General features: G+C 41.6%; 1 long non-coding RNA gene across 1 annotated transcript; it reads left to right on the plus strand.

Annotated features, from left to right (window-relative positions):
* The first annotated feature begins 8,844 nt into the window (after nt 1-8,844).
* On the plus strand, nt 8,845-13,768 carry LOC143661152 (uncharacterized). Its single transcript, XR_013164417.1, has 4 exons — nt 8,845-8,913; nt 11,665-11,774; nt 11,975-12,063; nt 13,259-13,768. It is a non-coding gene; the product is annotated as an uncharacterized LOC143661152 (long non-coding RNA).
* Nucleotides 13,769-14,707: the final 939 nt, after the last annotated feature.

Here is a 14,707-nt window from a genome sequence, read left to right on the forward strand (position 1 = left end):
CATGGACTCTCTGCTTCATGGTGCTGCAGCATTCTCTGCTCTCTCTGAAGCGCCTATCTCCAAAATGTTTCCTCCTTTATAGGACTTCAGAAACTAATCAAGACCCACCCAAATGGGTGGAGACATGTCATCATCTAATCCAGTTTAACAACCACTCTGGATTACATCACATCTCCAGGGAGATGATCTAATTACAGTTTCAAATATACAATGCTGAATAGGGATTAGAAGAAATGGCTGCCTTTACAAAATGGGACTAGGATTAAAACATGGCTTTTCTAGGGGACACACATCCTTTCAAACCAGCACAAATACCAAAGGTATTATATAAGATTCTACAAAGTTTCCAAGCACTAGGGTAAGTCTCCAAAACCTACAACCTCCAGATGGGTTCCTGGACCAGATAAGTCCTGAAATGAAGAGGAGACTTCATTTCCAGAACATCAACTAGTTCCATCCCCCTATTCCATATTATCGACAGCCCCTTCCAACATGAAAAAGTTAGAACAGTCATAGCCCAAATACCCCTAAAGAGTGGGAGAAAGATCAAAGGTGATGGTGGATTTATACAGAGAAGGTTGGGATTAACAAATAGTTTGAGTGCTAAATAATTATACTTTTATTTCTTTTAGTCTCCAGTACCTTAGAGCAGCTAGAAATAAAAACCTAAAATTGCGGAATTGTAACCTACACCAAAGTATGAAATCTGTTCTACAACTAATTGTTGTGATTTACTTTGAAATGTATTGCTTTTATGTATATATGTTATTTAAAAAGAAGGAGGAGTATAACAGAGAAGATAGGATTTAACAAACGAGTACGACTGCTGAATCATTGTACTGATATTTCTCCAGTGTCTTGGAGAAGCTAGAAGAAAAAAACAAAAAATCATGGAACTGTAACCCACAGCAAACTATAAAATCTGTTCTATAACTACTTGTTATAATGTACTTGGAAATCTATTGTATATATGTTATATTCCACAATAAAAAAAGTTTTTTTAAAAAAAGATTCTGTTAAGGTTCCATGCACTAGGGTATCTTTCCTGAAACCTACAACCTTCAGATGGGTCCCTGGACCAGTTAAGACCTGAAATACAGAGGGGCCAGCCTTTCCAGAACATCAGCTATTTCCATCCCCCTATATTATTGACAGCCTCTTCAAACATGAAATGTTAGAATGGCCATAGCCCAAATACCCTTAAAGAGTGGGAGAAAGATCAAAGGTGTTGGTGGAGTTATACAGAGAATGTAGGGTTTAACAAATGAGTATGATTACTGAATCAATATACTGATATTTCTTTTAGTCTCCAATATCTTAGAGCAGCTGGAAGTAAAAACCTAAAATTGTAGAACTATAACCCATACCAAACTCTGAAATCTATTCTACAACTAATTGTTGTGATGTGCTTTGAAATTTACTGCTTTTTTGTATATATGTTATTTTTCACATAAAAGGAAAAAAAGTCGATTGTCATCACAATTGACAATAAGTGCACAGCTACATGATGATATTGTAAACCACTGCTTGTACACTTTGGACGATTACATGGTATGTGAATATATAATATATATCAATAAAAAATAAATAATTAAAAAAGAGAATGTATAAATAATATCATAATATTCATCAAATAATACCAACCAACAGGAAAAATGAATGAATAAAACTAAGTGTACCAAAAGAGATTTAATCCAACATTAACAACAGCAACAACAAAAAGTAAGTTGAGAGAAAGTGACAGAGTAGGGAGGAAGATGGTGGTAACTCACTGGGTTTTCAGAGGAGCAATTTTTCCAGTTTTCTGTGTGAGACTCTAGTCAAATAAAATATGACATCCTTATAAAGAAGACAGCCTTTGTGCGCTTAAAGTGTCTAGAGCGCCGGTATTTTGTATCCAAGCTTTAATGTCTAGAACACAGGGAGCTTTCTATGCCATTAGTACACAATTGATTATATTGTTTGGTTCCAGGAACCACATTTTGACAAACTGGAGAGTGATCCAAAGACTAGACACTATGGCACATGAGTATAAAGTAATACGCTGGGGCTTTTTATCTGAGGGTTGTAATTATACCTTTTTTTCCATTTAAGTTTGGAGGCAAATGAGAAATTCAAACAGAAGAGCTCAAACTATCATCTTGATACTTGGCAAAACTGGTTTCATGGACATGGCTTGGATCTACTGCGTCTAGATTTGGGGAGCTGCTGCTTGAAAAGACTGAACTTCCAAAAGAGACATTGACCTAACTCACTTCAAGGAGCATCTGAGGACTGCCTTGTACCTGTTGAACACAGAGCAAGGATGAGAGATGGTCTTCCAAGCAGGCCTCTAGAAGACAACACTGGACTTTGCCCCAGGTCTTCCCAACACATGGAAGGAGGAGCAGAGGTGAATGCAGCCACCTCTCCACAGGTTAACCAGGATAGTCAACCAGAGTCTCAGGATCATAAGTTCAGAACTTTCAACAATCTTACCAATTAGCAAAGGCACTCCTGAGGTGTTGGGAAGAAAAGCAGGGGACGGGTGAAACATTGTGTCCCACTGCTTGTGGAGGGTGGAAATTCTTTTCCTGTGGGGCAGGACAGAAACACGGCAGAAGGAGAAAGCAGTTTTCTCAATAAAATATGTTTCTCTCAGGGAAGAAAAAACTTAGAAGAAGATGTGACATTTATCTTTAAATATCTGAAGGCCTATCACGGTAAGGGCATAGTGGGCTCAGTTGCCAAAGTAGGGAAAAAAAGCAAAACATTTTATTCGTTCTCATTATTAGAGCAATTTTTTTAAAAGGCAATTTTAGTCACTGAAAGAGTTCAACCACAGATTTGGGGTATTTGTGGAAAATATCTGGAACTTATTTGGAGTTTGGAAAAATCGATGATTTTTCTAAACTCCGCGAATCTTTCTTTGAAGGGCCATGCAGGTCGATACAGATTTGTCTTTTGAACAGAATGGATCATAATTGTTCTAAGCACAGACCACTGTTGAATATATATATCCATATGCATATTATATATATATATATATATATATATATATGTATGATGGGAACACAGAAATAGAATAACAAGAGGCTGGATTAGATCACAGCAAATGGCTTCTTCTATCTTCCTACCATATCTTCATTTATATACATCTGCTACCCAATGAAATGATAAGAACCTCAAGTTTAGGACATATTTTTCTTAGGGCAAATACTCTAAGGCAAGAAGAATAAGACAGCTAAAAATCCCTGACAATCCATATTTTGACAATCTGCCTAAAAGCAGGTGTAAAATAAGTATGAACAGATACCTCATTCCCATAACATTTACGCACTCTCTCTGGGAAAACACCAAATGGTTCACTATATTCTTTGACACATCTGCTTTCCTGGGCTGAAGAGTCTTGGGACTAAGTTGATAAGCCCATAGTCGTATTGGGAGACACCAGGAAAAGCCCCTGTTGAATATAGCTCATCTTATCCACTGCCTGCAAATTCTTCCATGAGAAGGATTACGTACTCCAATTGAAATGAAAATATTCCTGGGAGGACAAATATCAGAAGTCTGAGGAAACAATCTATTTGTAGGATTTACTGTAAATGACCCTTAAAATGGGCCCTATAAGGGTGTCAAAGACACTCACATTATTATTTTACTAAAATTAAACTCTAATAATGAATTAAATCACAGGAGCTGAAATTCAGGGCACTTACCCAGGAGTAGAATTCAAGTTTTTCTCTAAGAAAATGTGAGAAAAAAGCTTACATGTTCCTTATTAAGTAATCTTTTTCTTTATCTTCTAGCATATCTAAGCATCATTTATCATTTAAAAATTCTTCTTTCTTTTCTCCATTTTTTTCCACATTGAATAGGTTTTTTGGCTTTGAGTTCACTGAAAAAGAGACCAAGTCTTGTAATTTGAACATGAACTTTCAAGTTGGCCTGAATTTGTTCTGAATCTCACTTTGACATTTTGAAGCTCACTTTTTTCCTCATAGGAGGACCTGATAAACCATTTCATGTCACTATCCAACCCCATATTAGTACAGTACCAGGATTCTCCATAAGATACTAGATTCTCCATAAAAGTTTGTGTTGGATGATTGACAACTTAATTGACAGTAAAAAGAGCTAATCTCAGACATTGGGAGAGGGACAAGGAGAAGAAAGTAAAGGACAAGATATTTTCTGCATCTGCCTTGCCTGCGAATTGACATGAAGGGGCCCTGAAGTCCAAACTGAGCTGTAAGTTTTGTTTTTATCCCCCAAACTGAGACAGCTGGGTAAAATAATAATATGCTTATAAAAGAAAAGAGGCATTTCTGGTCTTTCTCCAAAGAGCTTCTGTTTTGTAGGGTTAACAGATCCAAAAATGTTTTTCTTGTCTGCACAATAAATGATTGAGTGATATTAGTATTTGAGCTAAATGTGAAACGTACCCCAGAGAACACGTCAGTCCACCCTTAATGGAATTCTAAACTTCTTGATGGCAACTTATTCTGTCCTATGTCTCTGTCCTATGTCCTACTTCTTCCAGTATTAGAAAAAACAATTCCAAATGGCCTAAACAAGGGGGGAAATTTATCGTCTCACTTAACATGAGTCCCATAATATGGAGACTTCAGATTTGGCATATCAGTAGCCCAGCAATGCTATCAAGCATTCACACTCTTCCTTCTTTCTCCTTTGCCATTTTTAGCATGTTGGCTTGTCCTTAGGTCGATTGTCCCTTTTGCAGGTTGGTTGCTGTGCTTTCAGAGGTCACTATGTTGAACTAGCCCAACACATAAGCGGTCAAAATGTGACTGATTTTCGTTCCCCACGGCCCCTTTGAATTTTATAATGTGTGTACAATCTTTCCCTGTTTCTAGAGGAAAGCTCCATTAGGTGCACAGATCTACTCACTCTTAGTTAACAGCTAAGTCTACAATCTCATTAAACTGAAAACACAATTTCAATTTGATAATAAGGATGTTGAGGGATGACATTATTTAAAACTTGAGACTTGATATGACATCAGATTTTCTACTCTCCCCCACCTCGTGCCTGCTACAGTGTGGGAGCCTGTAGTTGAGAAAAGGCAGTGCAGTGCCAAGGGAGGTGGGGCATGGTGGCAGTAGCCCCTGGGGAGGAGTTTTTTATAACTGACATTTGTTAGAATTATTGGGTGCCTGGAGATAATGAAAAGCAGACTAACTTTTAGTCAGTATTAATATTGTTCTAAAATTCTCTTAAGACAATGCATCCCCTCATTGCCTGCTTTTGGGCTGGGTTGCTCCCACTGTGACCTCTTAATACACTGCTGGGAAAGGGCGTCTTAGCATGCTTCTTACTTGCCAGCCAGGGGAATAGATTACAGAGGAATCACAGAAGAATAGGAAAGGTCTTTCAACTATTTATGCATTTTTCTGTTTGTTTATGCATCTATCCATTGTTCCTAACTATTTATTATTGTGTTTTAAAACTGACTCACCTGGGGCACTTTCATGGGCTCACAGGACATTCCCATCCATGGAGGCCATTCTCCTGCAGGTTCCTTAATGTGGGTGGGTGCATGTCTTTTCTGCATGGTCGCTTATGACTCCTTCCTCGTCCCTCAAGAAACTAAGGTTTGCCGCTAGGTTATAGGGGTCCCTCTGTCGCTCAAGGTGACCCTCAGATGACCACGCATTGTGAGCTCCTTTGCATGGCAAGCCTAGTACTTAGGAATCAAGTATCTTTCACTCTAACCAACCCTGGGAGTACAACTGCATCTGAACGGGCTGGCTCTCTCCTGGCTCCTCCACCGGAGCTATTAGTCCTGCTCATGTCCTCTAGGAAAGAGGCAAACTGGGCTCTCCAAGTTCTCCAAGTACAGGTAGCATGGAGGAAGCCCAGTCTTTCCTGACTTGAGGCAAAATACCCCTCCATGTTTCCCTGGGGGTGAGGGTGGGGGATGATGGGCATGTTGGCTTGTCCTTAGGTCGATTGTCCCTTTTGCAGGTTGGTTGCTGTGCTTTCAGAGGTCACTATGTTGAACTAGCCCAACACATAAGCGGTCAAAATGTGACTGATTTTCGTTCCCCACGGCCCCTTTGAATTTTATAATGTGTGTACAATCTTTCCCTGTTTCTAGAGGAAAGTTCCATTAGGTGCACAGATCTACTCACTCTTAGTTAACAGCTAAGTGAGGGTGGGGGATGGTGGGCACTGGACGGGGACAGCTGTCTCTAATGACATATTGCCTCCAGATCCTTCTCTTCCCTCTACACACTTACCCCTTTTAATATATCTGAAAAGGCTGAGAGGGTCCAAGAGTTGTGGGGCTGTTTTACTCAATGTCCTCTGGAAATGCGCACAAGGGGTGTTCAGTTCATTTACACAGTGTATCTGCTTTCTATTGATTGTTTTTTTCCTTTTGTATCTGCTTTGTATGTACTCACAACTGAGGCAGGGACAGCCTGATCTTCATATCCTGCCACATAGACTTGACAACATCCAACAGAACAGGATACACTCTTCCTATGTGTCCAGAAACCCCTCTCCAGTCATCCCTAGACCTTTCTTCATTTTCCACTGCTCACACTTGGGTCACAGGGGCTCTCCTAAACAAGTAACTGGTCAGGGGGATGGTAATAGCAATGTGGCTCAGACTAGTCCACTTTTATTCCTGAGGAGGGAGTAAGTTCACTTCCCAGAGCACATAGTCAGGGAGAGAATGGCAGACCCATGACCAAATTCAGAGACTAGGTACCCAATGGTGTCCGCTGATTGGGCAGGTGGTATCTCTCAAATAATAATGACTTTGGAAAGCTCCAAGTCAAGAGATACCTGCCAATAAATTCAATCTACCTTAAAAATCATTAAGCTTTGGAGGTGAAGGACAGGTATGGACAAAATATGGCTGGGGCAAAGCAGCTGGCTGGAATCAGGATGAAGACGAGCTGGTGGTGAATGGAGCCTGGGAAACAAGGTCTTTGGGGCTGACAGTATCCTGATGATTTCTTGCCTGCTAGCAGACTCAGGCAAAGATTCATTTCTCTGTGGGCTCTTCCTTTCCTGCAGGATTCAATCCTGCTCAAATTTGGTCAGGCATTAAAGACCGCACTTTGACCTGCTGGAGTGTGCTTTTCCTTCCATTGCTTCTGTGGACAGTCCAAGGCCCCCCAGATGAGCCTAGTGGACTTTTGCTCTATTTCTTCCTTGGGGAGGGCCCTGATGAATGCACACTGCTACCCAGCGTTGCTCCAAGGCCCTTCTGCCGGGCCCCCTTTCTGCTCTGACCTGTGAGATCTTGCAGTCTGTTTTCCACTGTCAATCATGCTGAATCGTGTCAAATTATGCAGTGCTACACTCAGCCACAAGAGTCGGGTTGAGACCTACAAATTCATTTTCACATGTGACTTAAGCCAAGATCTTTTTCTCGGGTCTGCAGTGGTGTTGAAAAGAAATGGGATGCTAAGGGCCAAACAACTGATATGAGGGTAAAACCATGCCCCTTTCTCGAAGCCCTGTAGTGCCACCACCACTGTGCTCCTCAGTCTAGCTCGGCTTTCCTTTGCTCCTTCACTATCAGTTTCTAAAATACCCCACCTTTCCAGGGATGGGACAACTAACGTTTCATTTGTGAATTTCTATTTCTTTGTTTTGTTTGGAACATGATGTATGTTATCTCAATATCTTCTTCCCAGGGGCTTGATTTAAAATCTGGGTTATTAGGAATTCTAAAATACGTCAAGTTCCCTGCAGAATTAATTATGGTTTTTCAAAAAAGCACCATTTGATAGGGCAAGAGATGCAGTATGGATAAATACAGAAGGTGTTAAGAAACACACCTACCATAGTTTATGTGTGTGCATATGTGGTAATGTACTTCTGTATGCATGTATAGTTTATACAGAGATACACAAGCATTTTATGTTTCTAGATATGTGCTATATCTAATCCAGGATGAAGAGGCAACAATAGGAAGACAACTCTCAGGTGTTGAAAGCTTTCACAGCTGCATTCCATGAGCTTATTTGCTATGAGCCCTGATGATGTTACTTTTTTTCCTGACAGGGGCGGGAGTGGGCTCAGAGGCAGAGGGAGGTAAAAACAGGACTTGTTTACTCCTGCAACTTGCTGTTCACTGATTTACACCTGCAAGCATAAAGCTCTTGAAGTTAGGGTTCTTATCTTGGCAGTTTCCTGCCAAATTCTAGATTCATTTCTTCCATGGAGAGCAAGGCAATTACCACCCGTCTCTGAGGCACCCCAAAGTAGATTTCTTTGTGGAAGTCAAGAAGCTGATTACCATGTGTTCTTAGCCGTGGTTTTCTGCATGGTAAAATGCTCCTCTCTCTACAAAGTTCTTAGATTTGGGGGCTTTCAACATTTACACTATCCCATATGCAATTTACACATTCTCGCAGCCAGTAATGGTGCATACTAATACTTATATAGTGCTTCTCATATGTTTACAGGCTGTACTTAGTGATTTCCATATATCGATTTAATCATGCTCTCCATTTTACAGATGTGGAAATGGAGGCATGGAGAGGGTAAGTAACTGCTTGGGGTCCAATACCTGGTAAGAGGTGGACCCAGAGTTTGAACTCAGGCAAGGTGGTTCCAAGTCCATCCCATAGGAACGCTGCCATGCTGTTCTCATTTCGCATTTAGACATATTAAGGGGCAAGACGTCCCTAGAGAGACTGACACTTGCTGGATGCTTCTATGAATGAGAAGATGGGGAACCAGAGAAAAGGCAGCATAGGGGTGTTCAGCCCACTCTCACTGCCTGTCTGCTCTATATCATACCATGTCTTAGTGACAACCGAGGCAAGGGCAGTCTTATCTTAACATTCTGTTGCCACACAGACATGACAACATTCCATAGGAGGACAGAAGACACCCTTCCTATCTAGCTGGAAGCCCCTTCCCTGTCACCCAGGGCACGGGTGAATGGTGCATAGAGTCATTATTCTGGAATGGGATCACTTGCCTTGAGTTGCTCAATCTTTAGCACTGGTTCTTGTTATCAAGCCTTGTTTATATGTAAAATATCTCTCTGTAATAGTTGTTGTTGAGGTATATTTGAGTGACGGGTGGAGGCAGAGAATTATTGTAAGATATATTATAAAAGAAGGAAGATTAGATTTTTCCCCCTCCAGGTGTCTGGTAGACCATTCTAACCTTACCTCTTCCTCTGTTTCAAAGTCTTCCTGTCAGTCAGCCAAACACAAACACACCTCCCTCTGGTCTCTGAATGTGTCCTACCTTGTTTACATGCACCCACTTACGTGCCCCCCTCAAACCTGGAACTGTGTTCTCATTCTCTCTTTCAGAGGAAATCTTCCACAGTGTTTAGGACCTACTTAAGGTCCACATGTCTTGCCCAAGCACTTGTTTCTAACAGTGTTCATAAGTGGATGAGACTTGTCAGAATAGGCAGTGTGTGTGATTAGGCCTAGAGATGTACCTGTGGACCAGAGAGCAGTGTCTATGCAGACTATGGACTCAGTAGCTTCTCAGTGTGAGAAGGCTCTCAGAGTTATCCCAGAACTGAGCCTGATGACATCAAGTCTGTCTGGTGTTATCAAGTGATGCCCATTTTAGAGGCAGAGGGTCACACAACCAGGTGTGGTCAACCAAACGGTGGGGGGAGGCATCAGAAGTCTTCTGCTGAAGACCCATGTCTTAGTTTTAAGCTGCTATGACAAATGACACATAATGGGTTAGCTCAATAACAGGAATCTATTGGCTGGTGGTTTCAGAGCCTGCAAGGCTTGCTTCCACCTGGGGTGGTTGCATTCTTGCTGACAATCCTTGGGTTCTTTGGCTTTCCCGTCACGTGGTGTTGCCTTCTTTCTCTTTCAGATACTGAAGACTTCTGGCCTTTGGCTCCTCCCTGTGCTTTCTCTTCTGTGTTCAACTTCCTTTGTTTATAAGGACTTTCACCACATTGGATTAATGTCCACTGTCATTCAGTTTGGGCTTACCTTAACTAATAATAACATCTTCTAACGTTCTATTTACAAATGGGGTCATCTTCACAGGAAGAAGCGTTGGGTCCTGAACATGTCCTTTGTGGGGGACAATTCAATCCCAACAGCCTTACTGTGCCCAAGTGATAGGTCTCCCCCAGGGCCATCACATACAGGATCTGTCTCTCCCTTCCAAATTTCACCAATCTACATAATGTTGGTATCATCCACATGGTATTTGATCATTTATACCTTCCTGGTGCTAGTCAGTGTTTTCTATGTGTTGACTCTCTAAGCTCTTTTTTCTTCTTTAACTTTTTTTTATCATACAGTATAACATATATACAAAGCAAAGAGATAAAAAAGCAATAGTTTTCAAAGCTAAGCTCTTTAAAAACAGAAAAGACATGTATCTTAGCAACTCTTCAGTGCATAGGATTGTGCTATTTATATCTGATAGCCATGCCAGAAATATTGACTGCATGAATGAATCACAGAAATATTATTACTTATTGAGTACTTTGTGTGATGCACTGTTCTACGCACCCTGGAAGTATTAACTCATCTAGACTAACAGAATCTCCTTAAGATAAGTACAATGCTATAATTACCTCAGAAGAAGAAACTGAGATCTAGTATAGTTAAGTGGTAGAACCAAGATTTCAAACCCAGGCAGTATGGCTCCAGAATCCATAGTCTTTACCACTGTATCATACCAGCATGGCAAATACCCTTTATCTCTAAAAGGTCAAACTGGCAGGTTTCAGGCCATATTCAGTACTTCACAGATGTGCTTTGTTGGACATTGAAACAGACTGTATTTTCCAAAGATGCATGTGATCAAATTTCCCATCCCCCACACCCTTATGCCCATCAAGAGATAGACTTGGTTTCTTTGCCTCCATAAATCTTGGTGGCACTGTGACTGCTTTGACCAATAAAATAGGGTGAAAGTGATGCTGTATCCGTTCTAAACATGGTCCTTAACTGTCTCTATGTGTTTACTTTTTGCTTCTTGGAAGCCAGCTGCCATGTAAAATGTATGACTTCTTGGGACCACCATGCTGTGGGAAGGTCAAACCGTATGGAGATGGCCTGGAGGATGAAATAGCAGAGGAGGGAGGAGGGAGAGAGAGAAACAGGGAGGGAGAGAAAGAAGGATAGAGAGACGGAGAGTGGGAGGGAGAGGGAGAGAGAGGGAAAGGGAAGGAGAGGGAGGGTGAGGGAGAAAGAGAGGTAGGGCAAGGAGCATAGAACTAGAGATGTCAGGTACATGGGGAGTATCCAGTTTGGAGGTGGATTCACAGCCCCAGTTGATGCCATGAGAATCGGGGTGAATCACACAGCTGAACCCTTCTAAATTCCCAACCCGCAAAGTCATGAGCAGAACAAAATGGCTTGTTTTAAGCTACTAGTTTGGGGGTTGTTTGTTACACAGCACAGATGACTGAAACAAATCTGGACAATGTTTTAAAATAATCTGAATCTGTTGCCGACATTTACAAATTGGGAGAGGTCACACCCACTTATAAACATACATACACACCTCTATCCACACAAGGATTTTCAGCTTTTCTAGAGGGGTTAAAAGTATTTGCTCTTCCTGCTCAGCAACAATTGCCTGAAATGGATGAGAGCTACCCTTAGGATGGGGCATATGTGCTCTGGAGTTCTCCAGAGTCCTTCTCAGACCCACTTTCCTCATTTACAATACCTGTCTTCCCTACTCTAGCTTATGAATTCACAATGTAGCTTCAGCTGTTTCATTAAAGCCTCCCACCCAGTTGTAAACTAGACAGCAGCATTTCCTGGCTCCTGCAGATGCTCATATGGATGCACCAGGTATGGTAGCTGCTGTGCTACTGCCCCAACTCTTCCTCCAGTTTCCTCTTCATACGTTCTCTGCTCTTAGGAGGGTGGGGGGCACAGGCAGGCTATTGTGCCTTCTGAGGCTTTTCTTGTTTGTTTGTTCACTACCACAGGAGGGGTGCTTCTCCAAAATTGAAACTTCATACTGTGCCATTCCTTCATCTCATTTCCAGGCCCCCTGCTGCGTGACCGTGTGACACATAGTCATTCTGTGAGAATGGAGAAGGATATTGGCAGTTTGGGAGCTGTTGTTCCTGCTTATGTATGCAAAGAACATAATTGCTAAGTGCATCATCTGCTGTAATTTACACATCCACATATAGCTCTGAGCAGGGCATTTTCTTCTTCCACGGGCACCCAGGGTTGAAGCTGCGTACATACTCTAGCCCAGAGAGAAGCTGGCTGTTTTCCAAGACCCGAGGCGGCCCAATGGAAGACTCGGATGGTGTGATTTCTAAGACGCTCCAAAATGGGACTGGCAGAGTTTCTCCCTAGATTATTTAGAATTTTCACAGCAAAGATGCAAGGGATATATCTGCCGCATCTCACCTCTTTTGGCACTCGATTCAAATGAGTTTCAGGCCCCCTGCAAGAGTTAGTGAGAGTGCTAGATCTAGGATTCCCAGCTATGTGTAAGAGATGGTATTAAATAAGGGAGCTGATCCCTGCCCTCAAGATGCAAACCTTGGAGCAGAGAAGTGAAACTTCTTTTTCAAGCATTTCACTGGGGGAGAAAACCCTTCCCCAGTTACAGAATTTTTCATGTGTCTAATTTAACCACACTTAAAGGCAGTGTTTTTGGACTTTCTTGCACTTTTCGGTTTGCACTTATCTTTCAAGCCTAATGAAAGTTTCACTGGTGTATTGTGGAGTGAGCAGGGCTCCTTTGCCAGTACATTTGGCTGAGGTCCCAGCACACACTAATTTATTTTAAAAGCAACCCAGGTTCCACCTCCCAAGCTAAGTATCTTCCAGAAGCTATAGGTATGACCAGCACTGTGCCTGAAGTTGTGAAAGGTATAAAGGACAATAAGACATCATGTCCATCCTCAACAAGTTTATATTTTAAGCTTATATTTTAGAAGAGGAGACAAAAGTAATCCCCATGGAATAATCATATCAGATGCTTGGAAAAAGAGGTCAAGAAACACAATCCAGGCATTTTAGTCAGATTCTGGTATCAGACTGTGTAGATTTATGTCCTGGCTCTGCTTCCTCCCAGAAGTGTGACTCTTGGTCAGTCTATAGGACTGATCTGCCTTGGTTTCATCATTTGTAAAATGGGTATAATAGGAGCTCCTCAGCGTCATTGTGAAAACTAAAGGGCTTAGCACATACAAGTATTTAGAGCAGTGCCTGGTGCTTGGCGAGAACTCAATACACGTTAGCTCTTAGTATTTTTGCCATGTAATTCTGTATGAAATGAGTGTCTTTTTACTCCCCACAATTTCCTTTAGAGGCTCCTCTCCAAGTTACCAAGCTCTTATGACTGTATGTTCAGTTCCCTGGAAGCGCAACGGAGTAGGCCCGGCCTTTGGTTTCAACAGTACTGGGCAACCATTTGGCAGCTGTTTAACTCTGGGTTACTGGGATGGCTTTTCCATTCCTCAACTTCTTCATCTGAAATGGAGCAACCAAAAATACCTACCTCAAAGGATTGTTTGGAGATTATGTAAATTATACACAGTGTGTGGCATACAGTGAGTGCTCAAAACAGGGAGTTATTCCGAAGGCTACAGAGTGATGAACATTGTGCCCTATATTTGCTATCGAGGAGATGGATCAAGGGGCCAGAGGAACAAAGGAGATTGCTAAGTTCTTCAGTTCTCACGTGGGATCCTGTAGAAGGAAGTTTTCGAAGGGGAGCTCTTCCATTTATTCAGAGCCTTTGGTGTTTCAAATGAGGGAAAGAGGAGCCCATGCGGGCCTTCCACCGCTAGAGGGCGTCTGAAGGACATCAGATCAATAGGAACCAACCTCCTGTGGTCAACTGAAGGCCACACATTCGATATGTCCCACTGTGCGAAAGTAGGAAATAAATTACTCGAACAGTGAATTTATTTATTGGTTTCTTTTGGCCAGTAGCAAGGCAAATGTTGGGTTAGGAATTCTGAGCAAGTAGAATGTAAACATCCCAGCGTGTGTCCTGTCCTACTTGGCAGTAGTGGTAGCTATTTTCCCATCTGCCATGGGAATAGACAGGACAAAGAACTCTAGTATTACAAAAATAATTTGAAAAAAACAAAGAGGACAGGTTTTAAACCCAGTTATAAGTTCAATTAATAAAACCAATCAAGGCTGTTAAATACGAAGCCTCGAGATTGGTTACCTACCATATACACTTTGAAAAGATTCAGAGCAGAGCTCTTAGATTTAGAATCCCATTTAAAGGAGAGCCCTGAAATTCAAACTCTGCAAAGTGATTAGGGGTAGAATATAAAATGCGAAGCCCACAGAGCGAGGTTGGGATTAGAGTCTGTTTCTCAGTGATTGACATTCTGGCTGACCCTGGACAACTCACTTAACCTGTCTGGGTCATTGTTTCCCAATGTACAACACAGGAATAATACTAGTCATCAGATCAACTTTCCAGAGTTCATTCAGGTCTCCTAATGAAAGGCGCATTATAAACACAAATTGTAATTATACCTGAGAGCACTTTCTACTCTGAGGGAGCCAGAGGGCTTTTCTGTTTTTGAAACTTCAATTAGGGAAGTTAGAATCTGATGTATTTGTCAGAGATGGATAAAAATTTATTCAGAATATGAATCACATAAGAGTAGGTTAATGATGCTCTGAATCTAAAAATGGGGCATTATTGACATGAACAAATTACCTGGAACCTGAAAACTGAGAATCTAGTCCTCATTCTTTTGCTAATTAACCCTAGGGCCTTAGGAGAGTCA

The sequence above is a fragment of the Tamandua tetradactyla genome, chromosome 2, assembly GCF_023851605.1.
Source record: "Tamandua tetradactyla isolate mTamTet1 chromosome 2, mTamTet1.pri, whole genome shotgun sequence".
NCBI classification, from domain to species: Eukaryota; Metazoa; Chordata; class Mammalia; order Pilosa; family Myrmecophagidae; genus Tamandua; species Tamandua tetradactyla.